This window comes from Ursus arctos, unplaced genomic scaffold (assembly GCF_023065955.2).
Source record: "Ursus arctos isolate Adak ecotype North America unplaced genomic scaffold, UrsArc2.0 scaffold_8, whole genome shotgun sequence".
NCBI lineage: Eukaryota > Metazoa > Chordata > Mammalia > Carnivora > Ursidae > Ursus > Ursus arctos.
In genome coordinates this window covers 29,928,171-29,951,634 of record NW_026623100.1, presented here as the reverse complement: position 1 = coordinate 29,951,634, position 23,464 = coordinate 29,928,171, and the positions used below count along the sequence as shown (strand labels likewise).

At 37.1% G+C, this 23,464-nt stretch overlaps 1 long non-coding RNA gene across 6 annotated transcripts in view; it reads left to right on the top strand.

The window, feature by feature from the left end:
• LOC130543190 (uncharacterized) overlaps positions 1 to 23,464 on the top strand; it is a 153,394-nt gene that overhangs the window by 29,217 nt on the left and 100,713 nt on the right. For all 6 annotated transcript variants that reach the window (XR_008958343.1, XR_008958342.1, XR_008958340.1 and 3 more), the window contains one exon: positions 3,700 to 3,799. This is a non-coding gene — a long non-coding RNA (uncharacterized LOC130543190). The remainder of the gene's footprint in view (positions 1 to 3,699; positions 3,800 to 23,464) is intronic.

Sequence of the window (23,464 nt, the reverse complement as noted above, 5' to 3'; positions counted from 1 at the left end):
TGCCATCCAGGTGCCCCTACTACCTTGAATTTAAACAAAAACTTGAAAAAAGAAAAAAAGATTAATATTTGATTTTTTTGAATCTGTTTTATGTTTTCAGTAGTAAAGTGGAATCAAATTTAGTGTATGCACACTGTAAGTTTTAAAATAAATTTCTGAAGCTGAATTTTATTATGAAGCTTTTACAAACTCAAATTTCTTTGTGTTATGTAATAATACATAAATAGCATATAGCCCAGTGCTTTGTTAGCAATTTTTATGACTGTTTATAGTCTAAAATTATTATCCTAACCACTCTTGTGTACTCTGTTGATGGACATCTTTTATATATAACTATTAATATTATTCCCCATAGTTTTCCTTTTAAATATCAAATTGATTGATTCATAAACCCAAACTTTCTTTTCTTCTTCCTTTAATAAAATATTTAGTTGTTCCACGGTATATCCCAGGAATCACTCTCCCTCTGCCCTCACACAAAGATGTCTTAAATTTTTATCTTACGTTAATTAGTTAAGCTGCTGGAAAAAGGTTTTACCAATGGCGAAGGAAATTCACCTACCTTTATTCCTTAACTTCATACCTAGTATGTGTTTATGTGTGTTTTTTCCTGAAATCCTTATATTTTCAATTTTGCACTCTTTTTTCATACTGTAGGCCTTTGGATAGGGCCTTAGTTTTAGCTCATTTTCGGCAATTGTTGCATTTTGTATAATATAACAATTTAAAAACAATTTAAGGCTGGGGCACCTGAATGTCTCAGTCAGTTGAGCGTCCAACTCTTAATTTCAGCTCAGGTCATGATCTCAGGGTGGTGAGATCAAGCCCTGCATTGGGCTCCCGGCTCAGCGGGGAGTCTGCTTGAGATTCTCTCTCTCCATCTGCCCCCATCCCCAGCTTGTGTGCTCCCCCCCAAAATAAATAAATCTTTAAAAAATAATAAAAATAAAAACAATTTAAGGCTACTGTCAAATCGAACATTTGGAAACACAATAAACAAGAATTCTGCCTCCTGAGGGCTGTTGTAACCAAATCCTAACATGACTTTTTGTTGAGGTACTTCACTATGGTCCACTCTCTATACTGTTGCCCCTAAAGTTGTTGCCAAAACACAAATCAAATCTTGTACCTTTGCTGCTTACAAAGCTTCTATGGCTTCCAGCCACCTATAGGTAAAATTGAAACCCCTTAGAACACAAAAAGAACCTCTCATCATCTGGCCCCACCTAAATATTTTACATTTGCACCCCTCTTAATATGAACACAGGAGCTATAGCCAGGTAGAGCTTCTTGTCAATCTCAACAAATTATTTTTCATGTCTGTGTTTGCACTTGTTTTGTTTCTTCTGTTTAGAATGTTCTGCTGTTCTCTCCCCCCCCACCCCCAATTCTTAGTATCTCTCAAAAGCCAGCCAAAGTTCCCTTCCTCAGTGACAACACATTCAGACTTTGTGGCAGTCACTTCTCCCTCTAGGGACTAGACAATCATAATCTAGTGCAGGAGAGTGACAAGAAAACAAAAGGTCAAAAGACTACAAACTCCTTAAGGACAAGGACTTCATCATTTATTCACCTATGTGTCTCCTAAACCTACCAGTCACACAGTAAATGAATGTTGAATTGCATTTAACTGAATCATACGGAATGAGTCTAATAATTGCGTTTTCACTTTTAAGAATATTAACTTTGTAGGTTTGCTAAAATTACAGGTTCATAATTTGACCATAAAAAACACCACAAACTAGTTGCTGAAACTTTACAAATAAATATATTCTTATAATTTTTAATAAATGTTATTTAAATTTATATAGGTTTTCTGGTTTGTTGTTTTTTACTTTAAGTAATGTGTATATAATTCATAGAACTCATGTAAATGTCTCAGGGTAATTTGAAAGTATATAAAGTGTAGAAATATTATTAAAATGGATAGCTGAGATACAAATATTAAAGTATAGGAATGTGCCAAAAAGAAACTCTTGCCTGAAGAGAATACATGTTTTTTTGCAGCAAGCAAAACCCTGACATATTTAATAAGGCATTGCAAAATCTGCCCCTCCCTTCCCCCACCAGGGGAGGCAAAGTCAAAGTTCACACTGCACTCTGTTTAGAAACTTTGGAACCATGTGTTTAAAGAACAAGAGGTTTGTCAAGACTTTCTGCCAAAACACATCACAAGCTTAACGTGTGTTTACTGCCTGCTCTCAGAAACTAGTCTCCATGAGCCAGCCAGCTGCTAGCTAGCATTAGGGATACCCGCTAGCTGGTGAGGCCTCAAACTGGTCACATCTCCATTTCCCAAAGGAAGCTCCGGAAACTTTCTGCTGTCTTCATTGTTTCTCATATAACTTGTTAGCTCTGTTTTATAAAATTCTGCAATTTTAACCTTAGAGCCATGACATTAAAATTTATAAATATGAAAATGCAGATATTAAAATTTTCCTAAGTTAGTAACCTTCCTGATAAACTTGCTTTTCCCACATACTCTGTTATGACGCAGCCATCTTTGCAAACACCTACCTCAAAAAAATTGAAGTCATAACAATAACAGTGAATATTTATTGAGTGCTCTTAATGCCTCAGGCATTTTTATCTCTTAATTCTCACAGGAGTTTTTGGGAAGAAAATGGCTCTAACACATGTTCCTGACCTCCCCCTTTCCCCCTTTCCCCCTTTCCTCCTTTCCCCCTTTCTTCCCCTAATTCCTTACTGAAACAACTCAGTAATTAAAAGCAGCCATCAGAGGCCCTTCTTGATTATCTGTGTTTCTGGCACTGCCTTTAGGAGAAGGTAGATATTATGAGGTCTGTTAACTTGGGAAAGCCAACTCCCTTTAGGAAGAAGAAGGCTTCATGGGTAGATGGAGTCACTCTTCTTCTAAGTGCCGGAGAAAAATGTTTTTCTCCCTGTTCTTGGTGAGCCAGAGTTGAAGAAGCTCTCTCCTACCCCTTTCAATGGAGTCCCAATTTGCCAGCTTGTCTGCTTTTGTCTAGAATGTGGTTCTCAAAATGTTGTCCTTGGACCCATAGCAATGGCATTACCTAGGGAATTGTTAGAACTTGTTAAAAAGGCAAATTCTCACTAGAGGCCTATAAATCAGAAACTCTGGGAGTGGGGCCCAGGAAGATGTGTTTTAATAAGCCCTCCAGGAGATTATGATACATGCTCCAGTTCGAGAACCATAGAGCTAGGAGATAGCTTAATAGCTTCCACCTGTTGGAAACCCCAGCCACCAGACCTATGAAGGTGCTGAGGAACTCCTATCCATTAGTACTAGGCACCGGAAGTTACGATGCATTTAATGAACTCAGTAATCTGAGGGAGGTTTGTTTTCATTGCTATATAGTGTGTCATTGAGTAATAAAGTATTTTGTTTATGTTGGAATCCATCATTTCTTCATTCCCACTGTCACTCTCCTAATTCAGACATTCATTAAATGATTCTTTTTTTTTTTTTAAGATTTTATTTATTTATTTGACAGGAACAGCCAGCAGAGAGGGAACACAAGCAGGGGGAGTGGGAGAGGAAGAAGCAGGCTCCCAGCAGAGGAGCCTGATGTGGGGCTCGATCCCAGAACGCTGGGATCACGCCCTGAGCCGAAGGCAGATGCTTAACGACTGTGCCACCCAGGCGCCCCTCATTAAATGATTCTTTATTGCTTAAGCCATCCCTGTGGTCCCTAACTGTTCTCTTCATTTCAGGCTCTCCCCTACTGCTGCCAGAGGAAACTTCTGAAAGTCAACATTGCTCATGTTCCTACTGTTAAAAGTCGTAGAAGGAAGGAAGAAGAAAGGCTGAGAGGTAGGCTTGGAGACCATTTTAAGGATTTTGGTTTTTATTCTAAGTGCAACGAAAAGCCCTATCTGGCTGATGGTTTTGACTTTCTAAGCTCAGAGACTTTTACCCTGGAGTCCCTAGACCTTAGGATTAGACCCTTTTGATAACTATGTCTGCAAGAATCCAACCAAGTTTGGTAGGCCTTTCTAAAGCACTGCGCCATAGCCACTTGGGATCACTTCCTCCGCTGGCTAAATTGTCTCAGCCCTGGCCCCATCCATTGCCGATTTTGTCTTTCATTTTTCTGTAATCAACTGTCAAGCTCTGGAAGAGAGACAAAATTTTACCTTCACCCTCTTAGGGTTCTTTTTGACTGGGCCTGACAATTAAAATGACATAAGACAGATCAGCAGCAGAAAAGCATACCAATTTGCTTGATACAAGTTTTATATGACATAGGAGCCTTCATAAGGAAAGAAGACCTAATCAAGTGGCAAAACCTACTCACTTTTATATTAGGTTGAATGGAGAGGCAATTATGGAAAAATGAGTGTATGGGGAGGCTAAAGGAAGGGAAGAATTATTTTCACAAGGTTTATACGGCATTCTCTTTGTCTTAACTTCTTGTCCTTGATGATAGTGTTCTGTTCCTTGTGGTGTAGGGAGGGCATCTTTCATATAGGAATTTCATCTCCTGCTTTCAAGTAAAAGAGGGACAGTCAGAGTGTTTTTCTTATATTTGCTGTTTTTCAAGTGCCTTTAATTCAAAATGTTAATATGCCAGAGTGGCATATTTTGGGGTGACACTTCTGAACTCCTTCAGTTCCTAGCATGCCTCCAGGTGAGGCCATACAAGTTAACACATATATGGATAATATGCCACAACTCTGGAGAGTGTGGTACTGAACTATTGTGCCAAAAAATGGCAAGTGAAAGAAAAATGAACTGATGAACTAAGAATCCCAAGATTTAGCTCACAGTCTCAGCTAGGTGCCTAGGGTGAAGACATTTCAAGCGTCTTACTTAATAAACACTGCTAATTTATACCATTGAGTATAATGAGAATTACAGAATGTTAGACAAGAGAGGGCCTCCATAGCTACAGGCATAGTTATAGACTAGAATTTTAGTGCAGGGGTTGGCAAACTTGCTGTAAAGGGCTAGACAGTAAATATGTTCAGCTTTGCGGGCCATACGGTCTCTGTCACCACTACTCAACTCTGACTTTGTAGGATGAAAGCAGCCCTAGACAATATGTAAATTATTGGGCCTGGCTGTGCTCCAATAAAATTTTATTGGCAGTAGGTCAGATTTGGCCCATAGGCTGTAGTTTGCCAACCCTTGACTTGGTGTATAATTTCAGTCCTCATTGCTATTTGTTGTTTGTTTTTTTTTCTCTTAGTATTTTTTAAAATTAAGATCCAATTTACATTGAATAAAATGTAGCAGCTCTAAGTGTACTTTCTGATGAGTTTTTGACAAGTTTATTCACCTATGTAATCACCATCCCAATCAAGACATAGAACATTTCCATTTCCCCAGAAACTGCCTTCGTGCTTCTTTCCAGTCAGTCCCCACCCTCACTCCCAGAGGTCAACTATTCCTCTGATTTTCATTCCCATGGATTAAGTTTGCCTGTTGTTGAACTTCATGTAAATAAAATTATACAGTGTCTATATGTCCAACTACCTGGCTTCTTTCATCCAACTACTTTGTGAGATTCATCCATGTTGTTGAGGGTATCTGTAGTTAATTCTTCTTTATTGCTATGCAGTATTCCATTGTATGAATATACCTGTTATTAGTTTCCTGGAACTGTCTTAAGAAATTACCACAAACTTCATAGCTTAGAACCACAAAAATTTATTCTCTCACAGCTCTGGAGGTCATAAGCCTGAAATCAAGGTGTTGGTAGGGCCATCCTCCTTTTAAAGGCTCTAAGGGATACCCCTTCCTGGCTTCTTCCAGCTCTGGTGGCTCCTAGTGGCCCTTGTCTTGTGGCTGCACCTTACCTCTGCCTCTTCACATGGCCTTTTCCTCTGTGTCTCTTTGTTTTATGTCTTTGTTTATGTCTCTTATGTGGACAGTGTCATTGGATTTAGTAGCCACCTTAATGGAGCATGATCTCATCTTAAGATCCTTAATTGTATCTTCAAAGATCCTTTTTTCCCAAATAAGTTCACATTCACAGATTCCAAGTAGACATATCTTTTTGGGAGCCACTATTCGACCCATCACAGTGTATCACAGTTTTATTTATCCAGTGAGCTAATAATACACATTTGAATTCTTTTTCTCTTTTCTTTCTTTCTTTCTTTCTTTCTTTCTTTTTTTTTTTTTTTGTCTTTTACAAATATAGCTTCCATGAATATTCTCGTATAAGGCTTTTTGTGGGTGTTTTCAGCTTCACAGTTTTTGAATTCTCGTTCTAATTATCTTACTATAAGATGTGACTAATTTTCTTTTTAGTGATAATCACCCATAATGACATTAATTCTGACAGGAATTTCTCTAAGAGTTGATCAACTTGCATACACCTGACTTTAAAATGTTGTATGAATAAAAACATAATACTGCCAAGAGATAAGCTGTAGAATTCTAGTAAGTATCTTCATTTTTGTTTCTCAAGACACCATCAAGAAACAAACAAGTTTCAGATCAGGAAACATTGACTTGACTCTTAAAATAGCAGCAAAATGTGATTAGAGAAAAAAATAACAACGACACCAACAAAGACAGCTTGACTCAATTCTGTTAATTCTTTTGTTTTGTCATGATAGTTTGCATAGGTGCTTGCAGCTGTCACCCAGGCTAACCTTGATACATTTATCTCATTATGGGCATGGTTAGCATGGACCACTCCACTAGTATGGGATTAAATGCAGCTCCTTAATAAACAAACAAACAAAGCCATCGATCTGAGCTCCCACCTTTAGATTCTAATAGGCCCAACCTTAACAGAACTACTGGGACACAATTGAGAGGCTTTATGCCTGTGTGGCTGGCTTCTACTCTACAGCAAAAGCTTCTTGGAGGAGAGGAACTTTGTCTCATTCATCTGTGTGTCATCCAACTCCAGGCCCAGCTCATGCTTTCTTAACCCTGTAAGTGTTTCCTGAGTAAATAGTGCCTGTGAATAAAAAATAAGAAGGAAGATGCTGATAACTACTCTTCATAGTAAAGTAATTCCACTAATGCAGAACAGTTCCTGTTAATGAAATTTCTTTAATTTCATTTTTAATAAATGATTCATTTTTTATCTGTTGGAAAGTCTCTAGGATTATTATTCATTACACTCGTAGTTTTTTATTGAATATTTGCTTCATTTATTCAGCAATTCTAGAAACTGGTGATTGGCTACACTATTCATTTATAAAAGCAATTTAAACACTACTCAGGCTCTGATGACACTTGGCAAGTGTAACAGAGAAAAGCATAGAGTTCTTATTATACTTTTAAAAAAGCTTAAAAATGACCCTATAAAATTGCTTGGAGTTTTAAAAATAGGAATACAATTATCAATGTGCTCTTTTATTACCACATGTGTTTTGCAATGTCTATAAATCAAGTCTTAACTTTTTTGAAAAGTGCAGATACAGTCTCATTATTTTGGAATATAATTTTTGGAAACTTTTGGGTGGATGAATTTGAAATTTTCGCTAATACTAACTTTCCATTTTTTACTGTATCTTGTCCCTTTAATTTTAATTTTAATAGGCCTACCTCTGGAATTGATGAACTACTCTATTGAAATCGTAATTTCTTCATTTTTGACACAATTATCCAAAGGATAAGGTTTAACACCCTGAGAGACAGTGAAGACTATAACACAGCCAAATGCTAGATAGTGTAACTTATGTTACATATTTTTAAAAGATACATAAGTGCTACTTTCAACACTACAATTTCAAAATCAACGGGACTTTAAGCCTATTTCATGTGTAGCATTATTTGCCAGATAATATTATTATCCAGATTTTTTAACCTGCTCTATTAGTTCGGGAATATTTTCAGTTGTAAGTAACAGCATAACAGACTAATAGATCTTAAGCAAGTGGGGTTCGTTTGTCTAACTTAAGAAGAAATCCAGAATTAGTGCTTGCTGGCATTGGTTTAGCTGTTCAATATAAGGGCTTAGGTTGGTATCTCTGTGATTCCCTTTGCCTTCTTTTTTATAGTCACAAGCTGGATGCAACAGCTCCAAGTATCATAACCATTTTCAATGGCAGAAAGCAGGGGACACTACTGAACAGAGTTTTCTTTAAAAAAAAAAAAAAAAAAAGATTTATTTATTTATTTTATGTACAGAGAGAGATCATGTGAGCAGGGGGAGGAGCAGAGGGGGAGAGAGAATTCTCAAGCAGAGTCCCTGCTGAGCACGGAGCCTGATTTTGTGGCGGGGGCGGGGGGATGCCAGGACCCTGAGATCATGACTTGAGCCGAAATCAAGAGTTGGCCTCTTAACCAACTGAGCCATCCAGGTGCCTCATGAACAGAGCTTTCTATCTGATTCTTTTTCACCAAGAAAGATGCATCTTTCTCAAATCACCTATTCAATAATTTTCCCCTTGCATATTAATGACCATAACAGTGTCACATGACTATCCTTAGCTGTAAAGGATGCTGGGAGAACCAGTGTCTACTTCTGCTTCTGTAATTAGAGGGAGGCAAGGGAGAAGAGGTTGAGAATGACTTTAGGGTAACCGATGACATCTTGCTTATACTATGTGTGCAGTAACCATTTGTTGAATGAATTAACGAGTGATCGCAGTATTCAACAGAGCTATAGTTCAGGTACACACCTACCTTTTTATTATTTTTCCTATTAAATTTACATTTTCCTTTCCTCATTCGTTCAGAGACATTAGAAGAGGTTTTTAGTTCTACTTATCAGCAAACATTTGTTAAACATGTGGAATACATTAGTACTTGGGGAGACAATTAGGAATGGTGAATTCTAAGACATTCATCCATTTATTGAAGACATTCATCCCTTTACTCAAGAAATATTTATTATGTGCTTACTGTGTGCCAGACCCTATTCTACAGTTAAGAGATATATCTACAAACAAAACAAAGAGACCTGCCCTTGAGAAAGCCTACATTCTAACAAAGCATATTGACATTTTAATTGGATTTTGAAAGGTGAGTTGGATTTTCATAAATGAACATAATTGGGAAGTGCATTTCATTCAAAAGGAACAACATGAACAAAGATATGGAAATGTGAATATGTGTGTCCTGTTTGGGGAGCATCCAGTAGCTCCATGAAGTGTAGAATACATGGTAAAGTCTGAAAAGGCAGGTTATTATCAAGTTTTGAAGGGTCATGTCCAGGAAAATGTGAGTTTTGCCAGATAAAAACTAGTATCTCTCAAAGTTAGTACCAAAGCTACTAGATATCATCACTTGGAGGTTCTACAGATACCTTGAATTTATCATGTCCCAGATGGACTCATTACATTTCTTTTGAAATGTACTCATATTTTTCATAATTTGGTTTTGGCTCTCACCATTTCTCACCTGGGCTACTGCCCTTATGTCCTGTGTATAGTCTCCTACTCCTTTAATCCATCCTTTTGGCAGCTTTAGAAAGTGATTTCCCTAAACCTTCTATAACTCAGAGATCAGACTATGAAATATCTGTAGATTTGGTGAAGTGGGTGGGGGATTGTTAAATTTGTATTAATTTTCTCTTGTTGTTCAACAAATCACCACAAATTTTAGGGTCTTAACACATACATTTATCATTTCACAGTCAGAGGCCTGGCACAGGTTAGCTGGGTCCTCTGCTTAGGGTCTCACAAGACTATAAAGTGTCGACAGGACTGTGTTCTCATCTGGAGGTTTGACTGGGAAAGAATCTGCTTCCAACCTCACTCAGGTTGTTGAGAAAATTCATTTGTTTGCAGTTGTATGACTCAGAACCCCACTTCTTTCTGGCTATTGGCTGGAGGCTGCCCTCAGCTACTAGAGGCCACTGATAGTCCCTCACTGTGTAGACTTTCCCAACATGTCTGCTGACTTCATTAAAACAGCAAGGAGAATCCCTAGAGTGAGTTTGCTAGCAAAATAGAGCAATGTGGTCATGAGAGCAACAGCCCATCACTTCTGCTAAATTCCATACATTATAAGCAAGTTACAGGTCCTGCCTATACTCAAAGAATTATAAAACCAGAGATGTGAACACCAAGAAGCAAAAATCCTGGGGAGGCCCCTTACAGTCTGTTCATCAAAACACTCTCAAAGTCTTCTCTACGCTCAGGATCTGCTCAGTGAGTACTATCTCTGGGAATGATCTTGGAAGTGAAGCTCAGTTTCTGCCAAAACAAACAGACAAAAAGCCAACCACTCAAAGTATTTTTGAGTTAGTACTTTATGGAACATAAAGGGACACTGCCTTTGGATATTTTTCTGGCTTCTCTCACTTCCGTTCTATTTCCCTAAAGTTGTTTTAAGGAATTCCTTCTCCCTCTAGCAGTTCAGCTTCTCTAGCTTTCCACTCACAAATGTGTACAACCAAATGTCTTCAGGGGCTCAACAGAACAAATTTAATTCATGCTCTTTAGAAGGCAGGAGGGATTAAAATAGAAAACTAATTTTTTCCCTGTTATATCCAAATCTGATCCTGTTTTTTTGTTGGTTTAAAAAGGCCTTTAATTTTTCTATTTCTCTATTGCTGTACAATAGGGATAAGAAATATGGAATACCTTTGAATTCCCAAGTATGACAAGTCAGACCCTCCCTGATCTGGCCCTTGCCTGGTTTCTGGCCATTCCCCACTTTGCACTCTAGGGCCAGTGTTTAAGGAAACTATTTTGTAGGCTGAGTCATCATTCAGGAACTTGACTTACACTGTTCTTTCTCCCTGCAGTGTCAGCCTAATTGCTCCCCTTCTGTCATTCCTTCCCCTAGACCTCTATTCCACTGTTATTTCCTCTATGAAGTTTTTCCTCTCTTTCTTTTGTACTTATAGTACCCAGTACAAACTGATATTATTGTTTATATAACACTTCCATCATTCTTTTTTACACATCTGTATTTTTTTTTTTTTACGCAAAACTGTAAACTTCTTAAAGAGGTTGTCCTATGGGAAGAGAAATACAGGTCAACACAGCAAGAGAGAGGTAATGGCTGGCGTACATGTTTGAAGGTAGTTAACATGTAAGATGGTATTTGAAAGCATGACAGTGGATGAGATTATCCAGAAGAGAATAGAAGAGGAAGAAGGCAGTAGAAAACCTCTAATTAGGATGCTCAATGAATAGTAAAACTAATTTTGTATTTGCCAGTTTCTCCTGGTCTTTTGGCACTATTTTATACATTGCTTTTTTTTTTAATTCCTTTTTTTTTCCTTTTCTCTTTACTACATTGATTAGCCAAATGTTGTAGAGTGGTTTGGAGTCTCACCAAAGTCTAAATAAAGTATATGGTAGATGAAAAATTCATTTAAAGAAAAAATATTTCTTATGAAGGAATTAAATTTTTTAAAACCTTAGATAAAATGTTCTATTTTTGATAATTTGAACAACTCAAATGATTTTTCAGTTTCCTGCCAGTTTCATTTCAGTAAATTCCTGTTCTAAATAGCATTTCTATTAAAGACAATAACATGTAAGTTCACAGCCTTGTGACCCCAGGTATTTTATTGAAATGATGAGCCCTGAATGAATTAAAGGTCTGAGGGTTGAGAGATAAAAGACCAGTTTCTTCAGATTGTATATAATCACTCTTTGTAATAATTCAGCAAGTACATTGAATACCTATTACATGAACCTGCTACTAACTGCCTTTTTGGTTTGATCGCTTTCAAACAGATGGCTTCTATGTATTTGTGAACTTCACCAATCCAGTGTAATGTCATTTCTTGAGATTTAAGTTTTTATTTTAAAAGTCTTATCATTTAGAATTAAATTGCAAGCAAAACTCATCTTAGTTTTAATCTTAAATTTCTTTCATATAGAACAGTTCTATTTCCAGCATTACTTCCTTCAAAATATGTTTGTTGTTAAAATTATTCACAATATGACATGTAGGATAAATCGCTGTGATAAAACTTTGAGAGGAAAAATCCCTACAGTTGTTTAAAATTTATTTATTAATTTTTTTGCTAATATATTTGGGAGAGGTTACTTAAAGTCTTTCATATATTATTAAAATTAGAGTTCTGTATTAATAATTTACATTACACTCTTACTAGGCTATAAGAGCCTTCCTAATAATAAAGGTGATATTTTGATCTTTAACTGTCTAACTCCAATTGGAGTCACTAGGATGCTTTCCAGTTCTGAAATTCAATGATCCTAAATGGGATTAGGTGGGATACTCACTGAATAGATAGGTTCTCAGCAGAAAGCAATTTTGTCAAAAGTACATTTAATTCTTGATTGGAATTGTTAGTCCTGACACCTGTCTTTCTATAAAAGAGAATAGAACTGCACAAATTTGATATGACATGGCTAGCTTTCCTTTTGCTCCCATTTGCAGCCAGAGACATGTTGGCATGGACACTACATGGGCTCTTGTCACGTATGACAAGGAGATAGACCTGAAGGAGAAGAGGTTAGAGGACGAGAGCTGTTCTACCATGGCTCTGAAGAATTCTTCTAAGTCATTCTAGCTGCTCACTAACATATTTTTGCAAAGGTGGGCTCTGGCTACCTTGCAGTTAGAAGGATAAGGGCACATACATGGAGTTGGATGAGAGGTTCTGGCTTGTTCTTCAGAACATTTCTATGCCCCCAGAAGCCTGGAATAGGAACTGAGAGATGCTTCTCCTTAATGTGCTTAGGAAAATATGGTACCAGCTCTGCTCTGGATATGAAAGGGAGAATTGAGCCAATTAAAGTTTTATGGTTAGTCACAATCAAATACCAAGTGCAGTATCATCTAGGATAAACCTGTTGTTTAATGAAAACTCTCCCCCCACTGAAAGGCATCAATTCAGTGCTGATTTTTCTCCATTACATGTAGTTTTCTGGTGGTGAGACATGTGAAGATAGAAGATTGAAAGAAATGTGAAATTAAATATAAAAGCATGGCATTTAATTGTCAGTGATATTAAAGTACATGTCTAAAACTAATCACTGAAATTATGTGTATTTGTGTTCAATAATTTATATTCCCAAAGGATGTCTGAAAGCCTTACCTATAGTTGACACTAAATTTAGTATGTGGTGAGTGAGATCAAGGGAGAGCTCAAGCCTGCACTATACACTCCTCAGTAATATTAAAAGGTGAGCTACTAGGAAATATCTTACTTTTTTTTTCCTTATTGTCTGCTACAGACTGAATGTGTCCTGCCAAAATTCCTATGTTGAAACCTAACCCCCAGTGTGATGGTATTGGAGGTAGGGTCTTTGAGAGATGATTATATCATGAAGGTGGAACTCTCATAAATGGGATTAGTGCCCTTGTAAAAGGGACATCAGAGAGCTCCCTCCTTACTTGCACCTTGTAGACACAGGGAAAATATGGCTGTCTATGAATCAGGAAGCAGAATCTCACCAGACACTGAATCTGCTAGTGCCTTGATCTGGAACTTCTCAGCCTCCAAAACTGTGAGAAATAAATTTCTGTTGTTTATAAGCCCGGTCTATGGTATTTTATGACAGCAGCCTAAATGGACTAAGATATTATCTGTTTTATAAACATAATGAAACATAATAAAATAAATGTAATGTTTGAATAGTAATGTCTTTATTAAAAACTATTAAAAAGTATCCAGAAAAATCATTTTAAACACCACAAAAATAAAGAGGTAGGGGCTACAGCAGATGGTAAGTCCTGGCAAGTTATATAACTCACTACTCAAAGTTACTTTAGCAAAGAGCCAAATTTTTCAACTTTTGGTATGTTAGCTCTATATTACTCAACAATATAGTATGAAAAGATGATACTTTTCTGGTTTACACTATACCAATTCTGCCAAAAAGAAATACCATTCTATTTTTAGCATATATTCCATATGTTTAATGCTTGCAATAAATGTGCAAATTTATTGCAGGCAATAAATCTGATGACCAAATTTATTTTTTTTTCAGTATTAAATCAGAAACACTTTTTCTTTGTGTGTTTGAAATTGATAGATCACACTCACAGCATTGTCTGCTTTCCGGGTTGGTGTCTCTGCCAAGAAATAAATGTCAGAGTGAAAATGTCAGAATCTCAGGAACCATAGTTCCATTTAGGAAATTACTGATAAATTTCCAGGGATGATCAATGATAAACATCACTACAATCGCTGGTTGGCAGGCACGGCCTCTTCTGACCCCTTTTTTGAAGTGTCTATGTTACTCCATGTATAGATTTCAAGGCGTGGGCCTTCAAAATGTCAGGGTTTCTAGAAATGCTGTAAAAGATCTAACTACAAATGGAAAACTGAGTTTTTTGTGTCATGACCGTGTGAAAAGGGTTCACTTCCTGAACAGGTGCAAGTATGAAACCTAGGGTTTCAGTTGGTTAGAGTTTGGGTAGAATGCTCTATGCTTACAGTAAGTCACTGAATCTCAGCGAGCCTCGGTTATCTCAATTGTAACTTGATAATGTTTGAGGTCACTTCCAAATCTAAGAGTCTGTTTCTAAGGTACTACCAACCCTCTATGGTTTACCTGCCTTTATATTCAGTGTCTGTTTTTGAGTTCAACAACAATAAGATATTGGTGGCTTTCTTAATTAATTTACTCATAGGCTAGATTTCCTGGCCATTTCTGTTCACTTTTACCAAACTTGCTCTTCAGAAATGCAATTGATTTATATAATAGGAAAAAAATCCAGAAAAAGAAAATTATTATTTGTATTGGCAGACTCTAGAGTGAGAAACATTCTTAGTAGGTATGTTAATTAAGCAACGGTAAGAAATACACATTTGCTCACTTCTAAAGCATTTCAGATCATAGATGTATCTGGGAACACTGATGACCTACCAAACTTCAAAATAAGTATTCTAAGGTTAGTGTTATTTCAACTGAGAAATGTAACATTCTAGGGATATTAAATGTAGTATTAATACCGTACTTGGATGAAAGATACGTTAGATTTCAATTCAATAACTAATTATGATAGATGCAATCTAATCACAAGCCAAAATAAAGATACTTGTTCTTGCTTCATTCTCATAACCAGAGATTTCTTCTGGGGTAAAGGAAACATTTGGATGTGAAAAGGGCATTTTTAATATTTATTTCTCTCTCTTTTACAAGGAAGCTTAGTTTTACATGAATGGCTCAAAGACAGCATACTCATCTAAGGTCAAATATGTTATTTACTTTAATTCTGTTCCTTAAAAAAACTCAATTGCTAAAGAATTATCCTATGGCTTCCCACAAATAAGTAATAGATTATAATATTAAGACAAGCTTAGAAGAGCCCAAGATAAATACACTTCAAATAAAATTTTAAATTTTATTGTGCTGTGACCACTTATTTCTTAGGTAACAGTTGCACTTTTTTTTTTTTTTTGAGAAGGCATCTGAAATCAGTTGGACTATAAGAATTTTATAGCTCACCACAGTTTGGCCCAAGGCACATTGGCAGGGAGAGGGGACTGGCTGTTAAGTCTTGGTAGCAAGAGGAGTCTGGTGTTTCCTTGGCAAAGTAAATGTAGTTCTAATTCCTGGCTCTGAGCAGGGAAGAGAAATAGAACAGTGACCAGTGATGGCTCTATGAAATTTGCTCCTCTCCTTTAAAACCCAGCACAAAAGTTATCACTTTCTATGGAGAAAGCTTTCCACGGCTACCCCTTCCTAGTGCTAGCTTCCTTTTATCACCTACATTTTCTTTTCCCTACACCTTACTTTGTAGGATAATTATCTTTTTGTTGTTGTTGTCCTGGTATTCTGTTAGATTATCTAAGAGAGGACAAAGGCCATATTTTTAATATTTTTTAACTACCCTTCTTCCTTCATAATCATCACATCCTGAGAACTTTATTGGTAGTCCGGAGCAACTGTTAAAAATTTGTTCATTACAAATCTTTTAGATAAAATCTAACCAATTAAGACTAATTATAGAAGCTGATCTGGATTAATTTTCAAATATTTTAAGATTAATGTAACACTTTATTCCTCTCATCATAACATTTACTTATCATGAACATTTATAACCAAAATCTGCTTTAATGCACATATAGGATGATCTGCAATTGGCATATGACTTGTTGAATTATAAATAGTTTCTTCTGAGGTGTTTGAGAGTAACTTCTCTCTTAATTAGTTTAAATGTGACTACCCAGTCAGTTACTTCATTGAGCTCTTTGAGAACAGGAAGTACTTCTATATCTATACCTACATAACTATATCTATATTGTAAAGTTTTTATTAAATCCCAGTTAGAATATAGTAATATAGAATATAATAATAGTTTCAGGTGTACAGTGTAGTGATTCAACAGTTACATACAACAATTACATACATTACATCCTAGAAGAAATGGCACAGATACTGACTGTAACTGAATGGCTTAAATAACAGAAATGTATTATCTCACAGTTCTGGAGGCAGCCTGGGACTGAAGTGTTGACAGAGTTGGTTCCTTCTGCAGGCTGTGAGGGAATGATATGCTCCAGGCTTCTCTCTTTGGGTTATAGATGACTATCTTCTCTATGTCTCTTCACATTATTTACCTTCTACGCATATCTGTGTCTAAATTTCCTCTTCTTATAAGTACCTGTCATATTAGAGTAGGATCCACACCAATGACTTCATTTTAGCTTGATTACCTCTGTGAAGACCCCATCTCTAAATAAGGTCACATTCTGAGAGACTGGGGGTTAGAACTTCAGCATATGAATTTGCGAAGTGGGAGGACACAATTCAATCCATAACAGATAGTGAAAGACTAAGATGTGAATTAATATTTGTGTGGTATAAGTGAATAAATTCTTTGTGCTCCAAAAAGTATACTTGAATATAGTGTCTAGGTAAGTGTCCAGGTTCTACCTTCAAAGAGCTGTCTCTAGGGAAGTTTGCATTATGAAATATTAATCAGGTGAAAACAGCACTCAAAGGGTGAAATAGATAGTATATCAATGAGATTGCTTGGAACAGCAAGGAAAAGACAGGCTCAATTTCAATAGACTTAAGCAACAAATACATTTGTTATTACAAAGAACAAGAAATCCTGAGGTGAAGAAACTATGAGACTGTTTAATTCAGTTTCTGAAGGATCCTGTTTCTTTCCATTGTTTTCCTCTTCTAAGTATGTCAGTTTTGTACTTAGTATAAAGCTCTCCTCATGGTCACCAGATGACTGCAGCCAGTCCATGTATCATAACCTGACATGATAAGGTACAGCACACAGAGAGAGGCTATGACTTTCTTGTGTCTCTTTTAAAAAGTAGAGAAATCTTTACCAGAAGTGTTCTGGCAAACTTCTCATGTTTCATTTCTCAGCACACCCATATCTAAAAGAGTTTCCGGCAAGGGAAATAGGGGAACCATGATTGGCCTAGACCAGTCTTGGGAATGGGCATGAGACAAGTCTCTCTGGATGCACATGAACACATAGAAGGGGGTAGGCTCTTTCAATAAGAAGAAAGGGAAATGGATGTGCCATACCACCAACAGTATCCCATATAATAAGTCAAGTTTCATACCTCCTTCTTCCCACACATACAGTCTTAAAAATACCCATACCTACATGAGACACATTATCTTCCCAGTGGGAGACAACCCAGAGTCTCATTTAGTAACTGTATCCAGCTCCAAAGCCAAGAGCTCTCTGCCGGGTCTGGCTGGCTCCTTGGGAACCAGGGATTCACGGCTTAACCATACATTTTCTACTCTAAACATTTTCAATATACATTAATGGAAAAGGAACAGGATAAGGACACATAAAACTCTCATTTGAAAAGGAGAGAATGGGAAACAACACTCAGTGGACATTGGTCCATAGTTCATATCATATCCTATTAGAAAGGAGAGGCCTGCCCATTCTGGTAGTCAGACAATCTGGTAGCCTCTGATTCTTGTTTTCTAGGAGAATCCATTGCCTTCCCTGGCCCTTGGTTCTGTCCTTTGGGAGCATCTTCCTTGTTCATTGTCTTCTATGGCTGTATTTTTGAGACAGATTTTGGAGGGTTTAGCCCTTCCTGTTAGTGTGAGTTTGGGAGACTGGGGAATGCCTCAGGGACTGAACTATCACAGGAGTATTCATTGTTGTGGATTGGCCAAGCTTAGAATTTCTTTGGCAGTCAATTCTCTTAAAAACTTAGTGAGTCGTGATTTCTTTCTTTTTGGCCAATCCCACAAACCAATAAATATAGTCAGAGAGCTCATTTAAACATAGTCTTTGGGTCTGAGAAGAGTCTTCAAGCCACAGATAACTCTCTGAGATCTGCTCATTCCCCAGGTCCACATTTTGATGATGTCTGCCCCCAGTGAAATTGAAAATAATGGATTTAGGTAGAGAAGTCCCATCTATACTCCTATATTTGACAGAAATTGGCTGTCTTTGTCCAATGTAGATTATTTAACAGAAGATCATTAGAAGAAACTTTGACAACTAAGCTCATCTCCTACTACTGCCTCCTGTGTCCTTCTCTGCTTTCAGCCTAAACTTCCTTCTTTGTTATAGGTTTTTAGCAAAAGCCATAATAAGTAGCCGACACATACTAATATTCTCATTCTTACTATCATTTCCCCTAATACTAGAATCTCAAAAGTCTGTCTCCAATACAAAGTGATAATTCACTGAAATGTTCTACCACAGACAAGGGTGACAGTTTTCTCAGTCTAGATTAGTGGGATTCTCACTGTCCCCGATCCACCACTTCCACTCCTCTAATTCCACAATTTGGGGTTTGTTATTTGAAGCATCCTCCATTTTGCTAGCAAATTCTTTTTTTTTTTTTTAAGATTCTATTTATTTATTTGAGAGAGAAAGATAGTGAGAGAGAGAGAGCACAAGCAGGGGGAGCAACAGGCAGAGGAAGAGGGAAAAGCAGGCTCCCCGGTGAGCAGAAAGCCCAATGCGGGGCATGACCTGAGCTGAAGACAGACGCTCAACTAACTGAGCCACCCAGGCACCCCAATAGCAAATTCATCAGTTCAGTTGTTTTCAAATCCAAACAACAGAATGCCCCAACTCATATTGTCTTAAACAATGAGAATATTTGTTGGTCAGATGATAAGAAGGCTGAAAATAGTGTACTTCAGCAGTTAAATGACATTATCAAGATCTATTTGGTGTTTGGGGTTTTTTTTTTTCCATTTTTCTGTTTGTTTGTTTGTTTTTTTTTCAGCATATTGACTTTGTCCTCAGGCTAGCTCCTCTCATGGATCCACTAGGTTCATGCAATCTATCCTGCATGATAATGTCTAGTGGAAGAAGCTAGGAGCAGATATTAGCTAGACACCAAAATGTTCATTCTAAATGACTAGATAGAAGAGTGCTGATGGTTAAAGCTAAGAAAGATAGCCAAATGGTGCATGAGATTAAAAGCAAAGGTGATAGGCAAAAGTGGTAGGAAACTGCATCACTTAGAATGCTTTCACCTATAAATAACAGAAACCCAACTCGAAGTGGTGACTTGAACAGTAAGGAACTTTTTTGGTTCACAGAATTGGAAGTTCAGAGGTAGATTGAGCTTCAGGTTCTGTTGAAACTCAGTTCAACAATGTTATCAAGGATCTAGGATAATATATCAGTTCTATCCTAAGGTGGTTTCCTCATGGTCACAAGATGGCAGTAACAATTAGACCTTCATGCTTCTTTGTTTAAAAACAAAAGATACCATTTTTTCTAATGACTCTCATTTAATAGTAAGAAAACATTTCCCAGAAGCCTCCAAGCAATCTTCTTGACATATCTCATTGGCCTAGATACGCAGTCATGTGCCTATTCCTAAACCAGACTGTTTGTAAAGGAATGCCATATGCTGACTGGTTTAAACGTTGGCTCCTAGGCTAATTATAGGCAAGAAGATTAGATTTTCTTGATTGAGTCAGATTTATCAGGGCCTGCCTCAGTTGCTCAGGTCAGTTCCTTATACCATACAGCTGATGCACAATGTCAGGAGGTAGGATGTTGAAGAGATGACCTCAGTGTCTACTGTACAAGTGGAAACCAATGTTGAGGGATAAAAGATAAATGGCGAAGTACAAGCATGAAACAGGCCAAATCAGAGATGGGCTTTGGCTGGAGTGCCTTGTGATATGATCTGGCCAGCTTGACCCCATGAGAAAGAAGCTTCAACAGCCAATCTTTTTTTTTTTTTTTCAATCTGACATTTTTGACCTAATATTTCTTCTGTATGTATGATTCAGCAGATGCTTGTAATTATACTTCTGTTCCCTTAAGTTCTTTCACAATCATTTCTCAAAAATTAAATTTCCTGCCAACACCCTAAAAATGTAAATGTCACACACTCATATACTATGAAAGTACTAAGTATTTTTACAAATTTGAGCATTTTAAGAATTTTAAATTGTCAATAACATTTATAGACTTTGGTGTAGATATAGTTCTACACTAATCCTTGGAAGACTAACCATTTCACATTAAATAGGATTCCATTTATAAAGTCATTTCGGGGGCACCCGGGTGGCTCAGTCGGTTAAGTGTCAGACACTTGATTTCAGCTCAGGTCATGATCTCAGGGTCATGAGATCAAGCCCCATGTCGGACTCCAAACTGGGTGTGGAGCCTGCTTAAGGTTCTCTCTCTCCCACCTCCTTGGCCCACTCCCCACCCCAAAAAAGTCATTGTCAGTTAGATCTGTGATCACAAGGGGCACAGAGTGTTAAGAACATAGGTTTGGGAGCATGTGTAGGGATCTTAGAATTTCATTTTAATTATCTTTAAAGATGTATAATTTTGTTTTTTTTTAAAAAAAACTCCAGACTCTCACAGTAAAAGACATTTTATTTAAAAATTTTTTCATTGTCTTAAGACCTTTGAAATCATTTTGGCATGACATTTATATTACGAAATTAAGAAGAGAGGAACATTCTTCTTGAGTAGCACATCGGCTTTTCCATTGGTGGTTCTACCTTTGTTGTCAGTGTTATCTAAACCTTTGGAGTGCTTTTTCTAAAACATAAATCTGTTTCTGTTGCTCCTCTGCTTAAAACCCATCAACAGCCACTCACAGCCCTCAGGTCTGATCCCAAACTCCTTAGCCCAGCCACAAAGGCAATCAGGAGAGACCCCCACTTACCTTTCCATTTCCCTCTCTGACTCACCCCCCTACTTCCTAACTGTATTCCAACCACACTCACAGTCAATTTACAGTTTCCCAAATCCACCAAACTCTTTCAAGCTCCTGCCAGGAGCACCATTTATCCCCTTTTCCTTCTAATCAACTCTTTTCTTTAGAGTTGCCCTTCCACAATCATCTCTTCCAGTTTAGATGCCCTTTCTATTGAATATCCATATCACACTGAGCTGTCATCTGTCATTGTACTATCCACAAAAAATTGTGTTGATGATTTCTATTTATTTTTACTTCATCCCACTAGAGGGACCCATGTCTGACATTTTTGCCGCAAACATTTTTGCCACAAGCATTTTTGCCACAAGCGTTTTGCCACATTTTTGTTGCACAACTAACTGACTGTAAGGCCATTTTGCCATAAAAGAAAAGATCATAGGAAATAATAAAGGGACACTTGTTTAAAAAAGAACATAATGAAACTTCAAAAATGAGTAACAAAATAAAAAAGACTTTATTGCGAAATGCATTATATTTAAATACATTCAAAATGTGCAGTGTCGATTCATGGCAATACTGCAAAAATAACTGAGTTTATGTTGTGGATTGTACCTAAGCATTGTCTTCAAAGTCTTTCATTCATAATATGTACTTTTTGTTTGTTTGTTTGTTTGTTTCTTCATCTCCATGTTTAACATTGCAATATTTTTATGCTAAATTTTCTTCCTTCATTAAGACAGTTATCAGTTTCCAAATACTAGGATGCATATTTGTAACTGAACTTTGTCTTGCATTATGAAAACCTTCTATACTATTGTTTGTTCTGGATATATTGTCACCTGTCTATTGACAGAAGTTCCAAAGTTCCACAGGAAATGTGGATTCAAAACTTCGCCACTGTTCAGACCTTTATGAGGACTAAGATTTATACAATATATAAATGGGAGTACTGCCTCAGTGGAGACATGAAATCATACTGTCAGCCAGTTGATGAAACCAACAAACTGTCAAAGTCAACTGTCAACCAGTTACTTTTTTATCTTTTAAGGCAAATTTGCCTTGCAGCCAATTACTTCTACAGCCAATGTGTTTATGGCAAAAAATACTTGCGGCAAATGTGTCTATGGTAAAGATGCTGGTGGTGCAAATACTTACAGCCGAGAAGGCCATGTCATCTTCACCTTGATACCTCCCTCCAGAGCTCAGTAAAATACTTGGCAACTGGGGCTCCTGGGTGGCTCAGTCAGTTAAGTGTCTGACTCTTGATTTCAGCTCAGGTCTTGATCCCAAGCCCTGCATTGGGCTCCACAGTGGGTGTGGAGCCTGCTTAAAAAAAAAACCAACAACTTGGCAACTAGTCACTTAATAAACATTTATTGGGTGAACTAATTTCATTTTTTTCTTATATTTCCTAATAATCACAATAGCTATCATTTATGAAGCAGTGTTTATGTGCAGGGGCTATCATCGATGTTTTACATTATTTATCTCATTTAATTTTCACAGTTGTCATATGGGTAGGAATTACTATCCTCATTTTTACAGATGAGGAAATAGGCTTAGAAAAGTTCAGTGACTTATCTACAATTAAGTAACAGGTTGAGGTCAACCCCATGTCTGTCAGTTTCCAAATCTTTGGGTTTTTTTTTTTTTTTAATTCCACACAACACATTATGGGGATCCTCTCTAATACCTAAAGTGAGAAGGTGCCAATCTTAGTGTTATTCCAGGCAGATGTTCAGGCAGAAAGTAATGCTCTGAGACAAACAGACACCATTTACATGGTTTAGGGTAATTCTTATCTTCAGAGAGGAATCCCAGTCAGAAGATAAAAGTATAGGAAATAGGATTTGGTCTTTCAGGGGTCAAGATCCAGAGACAGAGCAGCTGCCCACCCAAGTGGACTGGGACTTGGTATAAGGCTCCATCCCAGCAATGAACTGGAATACTAAGGTGGGAATTGAGCCATGATATGTGGTGGCAAATGATGAATCCCAGTGACAGCCAGGATTGGCACAGCCCATCAGGCAACAAGTCAAGAGAAAAAATGTGCTGAGCAGCTTCCTAGGTGAGGACTGCACATCAAACAATTGCTAAATCAGTGGTTAGGAAGAGAAAGCTGCTTTCTTTGTCCTATCTTAATGCTTCCTGAATTTAAAAAAAAGAAAAAGTCTTAATTACAGTCTGTATTAATTTCTTTCATGCCTTAGTATGTGTAAAGGAAAGCTAAAGAATATATACTTTTTTTTAAACCCTAATTATTTCTTACACAGTAAAAAATATGTCCTTTTATTAAGAGCCTTTTTTTTCCCCTTAGAAGTAGCCTAAAAGATTCAAGTCCTCTTCCTTTTTGTGTTAGGTTTTATGTATATGTTCTCTTTTGATGAATTATTTCAAAAGCCCTGTATACATGTAGGACCTTCCTTCACTTTGTCATCAATCAGGTCTTACCTGATCCAAGTCTCTGCAGTCCTCTTCTTCCCTCAGCAAAGTCTATTTGGTCCTAATCATGAGCTCAGTTCACCCTGCTATTCAAT